The following is a 6,822-nucleotide window of genomic DNA, read 5'->3' as shown; positions in this document are numbered from 1 at the left end:
TTTCTTCGTTTTATTTCAAAGAATACTATCAAAATAGCTAACAGTTTGGATCCTGATGAGACGCCACGTTCTGTTGCGTATCATCTGTTTGCAAAGGCCTTCAAAATTCAGTTCCAGCACTGAAAGAGTTAACTCATAGAAACGGGTGGCTTAATGCTGCAATAATGGATCACATCTTTGATGCAGGTCATATAATGTAAAACTGAAGTTCAAACTCAGAAGAAGCTTTACAAATATTTTACACTGACAACACTGTTGATTTTCCAAAAAAATCCTTCATATGTACCTGCCCTAGTTTTTTGGGGCAAATTTAAATATTATTTATATCAATGTGTTAAATTATTAAAATATCAATATGTTTTGATTACATTAGCTAATTATATTATTATATTATTAAAAATGAAATACTTTGCAAGGAAAGTCCAATTCTGTTTTAATAAGTCTTAATTAGCTACTAGTAAAATTGAAAATATCAGTGACATCCAATTATTGGATCATATGCGTATGAATGCATATTTTTTTGACAGTAACATAGTACAATATTGAATTGTATAACAACAAATAACTATAGTTCCACAACCCAGCCCAACTCCAAACTTATCTGAGATAAGTACATTGATGATAACAATAATATGTAATATCAAGCATCTTCAAACAAAGCTATTTACAAAATTGTATATAATATGAATTATGTACCAACATTTATGTAATGTACCGGTACATTTATTTCAGTTAATTTCATGTCATTTTTGATTCAGATAAGCAGCGGCTGTTGTTCATTTTTGAAACTTTAGTTATATTTGAAATTTAAATCTACTAACACTTCAATAATTTATTGACGTGCTTATAGTTTTATTGAATTTACACAAGTAGAATTGAAACTTACCCCTGTTAGTTGGATCAGTTGTATGTTGAATGAATAAAACTTTATAATTTTCACAGTATTTATAGGAAACGCTTTCTTTTGATCGATGCTTACTGTGCCGTAAATAACACATCAAAGGGGATCGAATTGTACGTTTAGGCACTGAGAGCACCTTTACATTAATGATCGTTTAGCTTCGGGTAAATATATGACATATCGTAACAATATGGTACATCTATTTCCGTATTGTAAACTGAGTCACAATGAGTCATTTTAATACGAAAGTGCAAATATTTAGATTTCTTCCTCTTGCAGATAAAAAAAAACTATATAAAAAAGACTCACATAGCATGGAATTATTTTACTTTGAGTTCATGAGTTAGACCTTGAACCGATTAAAAAATCATGCATTGCTCTTCGCTAAAATACAATTGATTACAGTTCATATAACGCTGACAGAGGGCGAATTTAGTGTTTATGGCTATAACGCATTACTGTGCATGTGCTTATAACTTAAATATTGTCAGATGTGTATTTATAAAGATGCATTAGAATTGTTCAAGTTACATGAACATGCTTTCTGTTCTGTTTTGTTCTTCTATAATAATGAACATGACCAACACACGGGCACCGGTTTTTTTCTATGTATATGATTATATAAGGATTATTTAGTACTAGTGTAAACATAACCAAAACGTAGCAGACGGAGCTCTTCTGTCATATACTATTCTATATTAATAAATTAAACAATTTATAACCGACTCTGCAGCGACATACATGATTAAACATGTTCAAACTCATACTCATTTTCACCTAAGCGTACATGTAGTAACAGCTTATCATAATACACATATACACAACCTGAACAATGATAATTGGTTAATTTGTAATACCACGCGTTCGGCCAAATATAAAATTATTTACAAAAACCAATAAAATATTAATAAAATATCAATATTCCATTTGTACATTTACAGTAAAAACTAAACCTAGTAGTTTATATTGCATAACGGAGTAAATCTTTGCAACAACTCAAATATAAAGTTTATATTCTTATCACAATCAATAATATAAAATGGTTGCCTCCTTGATCTGAAACAAAAACAAACGCTTAAGCTAATCGTTTTATCATTGATACAAAGCATAAGCTAAAAAGTCATTCAACTCACGTACAAATACACAGTTGGTATGTGTCGTGGTGTTTATTAGTACACAATTGAAAAAGAAGTACATTTACATACGATAATTTATCAACTCTATGTGTTCTTTGTGGTCATATATGCCTGTTTTGTAAAAGTTGTTATTCAACTAAAATACAGTATTTCGCGATGTAAATGTAATGTAGTAACTTTGTGTATACCTATTATACACAGGGTAAATCAAATGTCTTCCAAACCACTAAAGTCTTTATACATAAATTTTTGAACAGTGTTAGATGGGTGGACCTCCTATTTAAATGATTTAGTTTCATACTAGCAAAATTATTCTTCATTTTTTAGCCCTTTTGATTTAAAAACTATGGATGAACATCAAAGCAGTTAGCGCAATTTGTAAAAAAAAAACAAAAACAAATTAATAGCCATTCATAAAGTGTGCTGTTGCATTTCACTGGCAATAACTCAACTGTTACTCAAAAGGATTATCACTCTCAAGAGCTTATACCAATTAAATTAATCAAAGAAACTTACAGAAAAATTAATGATGATTGTTCATTGCATTCGTCTAAACTCTTTAATTGCTACAAATTGAAATATTGATTTTCACAAGTCCCATTTGGCAGACATTTGTAAACATTTACCTATTGAACTTCATCAAAGAACGTTACCGAAAAATTAATGATGATTGTCTTAACTCTTTAATTGCTACAATTTGAAATATTGTTTTTCACAAGTCCCATGCGGCAGCCATTTGTAAACATTTACCTATAGCTAAATGTATCGATGAATTTCATTAGTTAAATGTATCCCCGTCAGCCAATCAAATAGCGCAGTTTATCAGTTACAGTCAATGAAGCGTGCTGTTTATATGGCGAAGGTTAGACTGTCTGTACACATGCCTGGGGGCTAATCTCACAAATGGACAGAAGTTTATGGCTTAATTAGGGACATATGACAAGAAATACACAAGTGGATTGAAACTGTTAAGGGATAATTAAAAAATTATCGTATCTTGCCAGTCAGCTGGGGGGGGGGGGCTTTAGCCCCCACCTAAATACGCCTCTGACCTTTACTATATTATTCAATATGGGAGATTGTTAAAAGTTGATATGTTTGTGGGAGCGTACTTAAGGATACCAACAACGATAATTAAACGATTTTATATTGAACAGGTATAGTCGTGCGTTATTAAAATGCACCAATTTATTATAAAGTGTTGGACATAAAATTAAATAATAAACTACGATAAGCATTATTTCCAAAAGTTTACAAAAACGGCTATGAATGAAAGATCTTAATATGACTTTGTCTCAAAAGTATTCATTGATGGACACTTAAAATTTAAATAATTTCATAAGCATACGTGTCGTTTGAAATTGAAATCAATCAAGGCAGATTAACGGTTTTCCATAAAACCTACTGTTCGTTGGCATAACATGTTTCATGTGTATTTAACGATGACGTTGTTGTTCTCCTACGATACAGGGACATCGTTTTCCGTCGCCCATTAAGCTGTTAACAATTTAATTAAACGAACGCGAACACATATTACAAACAAACATATATTTGTGTCGTATATCATGATTTATTTGTGTTCAAAGTATATGTGAATACATCAGCTTAAAGGGACAGGCCATTGACAGGCGTGTTTATAATAGAGTTAAATAGTGCAACATATTGTATTTACAAATGATGATGTTCAGTTTATTTAAAGTAAAAAAAAGGTCGCCAGGCCCGTAAGCATTAACGCAACGTATCAAAACTTTATCATATATTTAGTTTTGTTATACAGTATGTAACTTTTTTGACCAAAACAAAATAACAGGTATCTGTAAAGTTTGTAAAATATGCTTTGTGCTTCAAGCGACGCTACTTAATATACAGTACAATACTCATAAAGAAAAAGTCGGTAGTGTAACATATGTTTGCAATGTATTGGATATTACAGAACCGATGGGATATATTGACATCTCAAAACATTTAAAATCAAGATACAGCTTTGATTTGCATTGTATTCAGGGTGAGTTATCTGATAGTACGGTCATACTCCTAACGATAATTATTATTTCAGCGATCAGTTTTCTATATTTTTTCTTCTGAGAAATGATCAAGAAAAAATATGACGTACGTAATAATTAATGTCTTACATATTAAATTGAACTTCATGTCAAAATAGCAATATTTATAATAAACGTCTTCATACAATTTTTAAATCATTACATTGAATTATGTGTAACATGTTTCGATAATTAAAGAAATAGAAACTTTCTTCTCACATGTTGTAATTTGTGTTTAAAACAGTCTTGTAATTCACATGCGGCATATTATCTATTAACACAATACTTTCGATTAAAACTTGTTAGCGCATTTCAATATTTTAGTGAGGAGGAGCAGTATTTATGGTTTTGTTTTGGTTCAGTTTATTTGCCACGACATAAACTTTGCCCCAAGCCTTCGAGATCAATGAAAATGTGTTTGACGTTGTTTATGTTGCAGGTTGTCAATTGTTTTAAATACCCCAACAGTTAAATATCAAAGCTAGTAGTTATAAATGCATACACAAAAGGAGACCATAGCGTGAAACAACTTTTGATAACCTTTTTTAATGGATATTATCAGGTACCGATTAAAACCATGTATATCCTCACAAATGATTTGTTCTGTTTTCTATGTAATCTATGGCATCGGTTTTAACTTGACATGTTTAATGGCAAGCCAAAAATACCCCAGTTATAGACGCGAAATCATCTCATTGTTTATTACTCGCAACCTATTTATACAGGTTGTGTGTTCAAACGTTTGTGTTAAAATATGCATCGAGAATTGTGCAGATATTTGAGAACAAAATCTATATATAAGTGTACCGTTATAGAAAACACTTAAATACATTTACTTCAAAAAAGAATAAAACAATGTAAACAATATATCTAACAGTTAAACAATAATTGTATATGATGCAAAACGTGAAAATATGGTGTTATATTGGGATTTTATTTATATTGTCATACAATCAGAATTTGATTAAACTACCATTTTAACAAATCCAACAAATCATGCCAAGATACATTAATTGCTTGAAATATTTAAAAAAAAATTATACTTTGTACAATTAGGCATATTTTTTATTATATAAAGTACGGAAACTTATTTTGTCTTAGAAATATTCGTCTGAGGAAGATGAAATAAATCGTAAAGCGAAAACACAAATCCATGTACATGGATTCCCAAGCTACAGCTTCATAAAAAACGCGTAAGAACGTAACGCACAGCAGTTTATACAATTAATGTGTTTACGATTTTTACGATTTATACTTGCCGCTATATTTGCACAGAAGGCATACTTCCAACTCAATCGTGAGTGTTGTACCCCGTCTGTATCTCGAGACTATTCGCTTCATCGTCGCCATAATTACTACGATTGCTATTGAAAATGACTTGCCATTTGAAAATATTCCATTCAATCTATTCATCAGAAAAAGTGACAACAATTCCTAAGATAAGTAATTTGATATCTTTCTTGTTGCGTCCCTTTATTTGATAAGGTCCTTTCGTGGTTTTTTAAGATGCATAGGCACATTTGATTTTACTTACACAGCTTTTTTCAATAAGCTCCAACTTAAATACATAATGTAATGTATAATATCCAAAGCAAAAATCGGTCTGCCATTCATCAATTTTATTTAATGCCCAAGCCAATGTGAAAAAGAATTTATCAATGCTTTGTATCAGAAAAATCTCTTTTAAGATGCAAGACTCTGTTTTACCCAGTTGTATGTACCTTGGCAAGGACGCGTTCGCGCCCGGTATTGGAGAAATGCAATTCTTTTTCAAAAAACAAAACAAAACATAAATCTACATACACATTTGAACTATTCCGTCGCTGCATTGAGAGGCTCCCGTTCTAATCTTGTGTAGTGTCTTGAACATCGGATTGCAAGATATCAATTTGTAATACATTTCCACCCGAATGTTCCTTGTTGGCTGTTCTAAAAACTGTACTAAAGTTAGTCCGTTTTCTTTTAAAGAGGTAAACGTGGTGACTGAACAGTTTTCAAATTTGAATACAATTAAATTGTTTCGCATATACACTTGTGTAAAGCAATGTGTACGTCATAATGAGATGTTTAATGAATTTTGTACAATTATATCGTGCGTATTTATTATGTTTTTGTTCATGTACTAGTTTACTAGTTTGCTACTAGAGTGGGGTAACAGTATGTGATCCTAAAATTCAGAGTATTTGTTGCTTCGGTGTATGATGGAATTTTATTTTCGGGAGTAATTGTATATAAATATTTTCACGAGAAACGTATAAACCTATTGTGCGCTTTCAGAATTTCGAGTTTATTTGACACAAAAAAACATATTTCACATTGCCAACTGGATTGAAAACGGATGATGCAAGAGTTTTAACTGGTTTTTATAAAAAAAAACACAAATACATTGATTGAAATACCAAATATAGTTGTAAATATGACACGCATAAGTATGCATTCATAAATTATATATCGTCAACATGATCAATTAACAGCGATGATTGAATCTCGTGTGTACATTAAGTTTATTAAGCATGACTTACCGATGAAAATAGAGTATTAATATTTGCTTTATGAAAGGATAATATAAAGGTATATACAAGTAAACATATGGTAAATATTAACACGTCATTATTGTATCTGTTTGTTTTTCCACAGGCTATTATAGCTAACATAACTTCATTGTGCACGCCGCAATCCCGTTTTTCCCACACACGCATGTGTTACAGCCGTCGGCATTCATGAAGCTGTCGCCGGCATTGTA

This window comes from Dreissena polymorpha, chromosome 5 (genome assembly GCF_020536995.1).
Source record: "Dreissena polymorpha isolate Duluth1 chromosome 5, UMN_Dpol_1.0, whole genome shotgun sequence".
In the NCBI taxonomy this organism is placed as follows: domain Eukaryota; kingdom Metazoa; phylum Mollusca; class Bivalvia; order Myida; family Dreissenidae; genus Dreissena; species Dreissena polymorpha.
The sequence above is the reverse complement of the archived record's forward strand: the minus strand, read 5'-3'. Positions refer to the sequence as shown.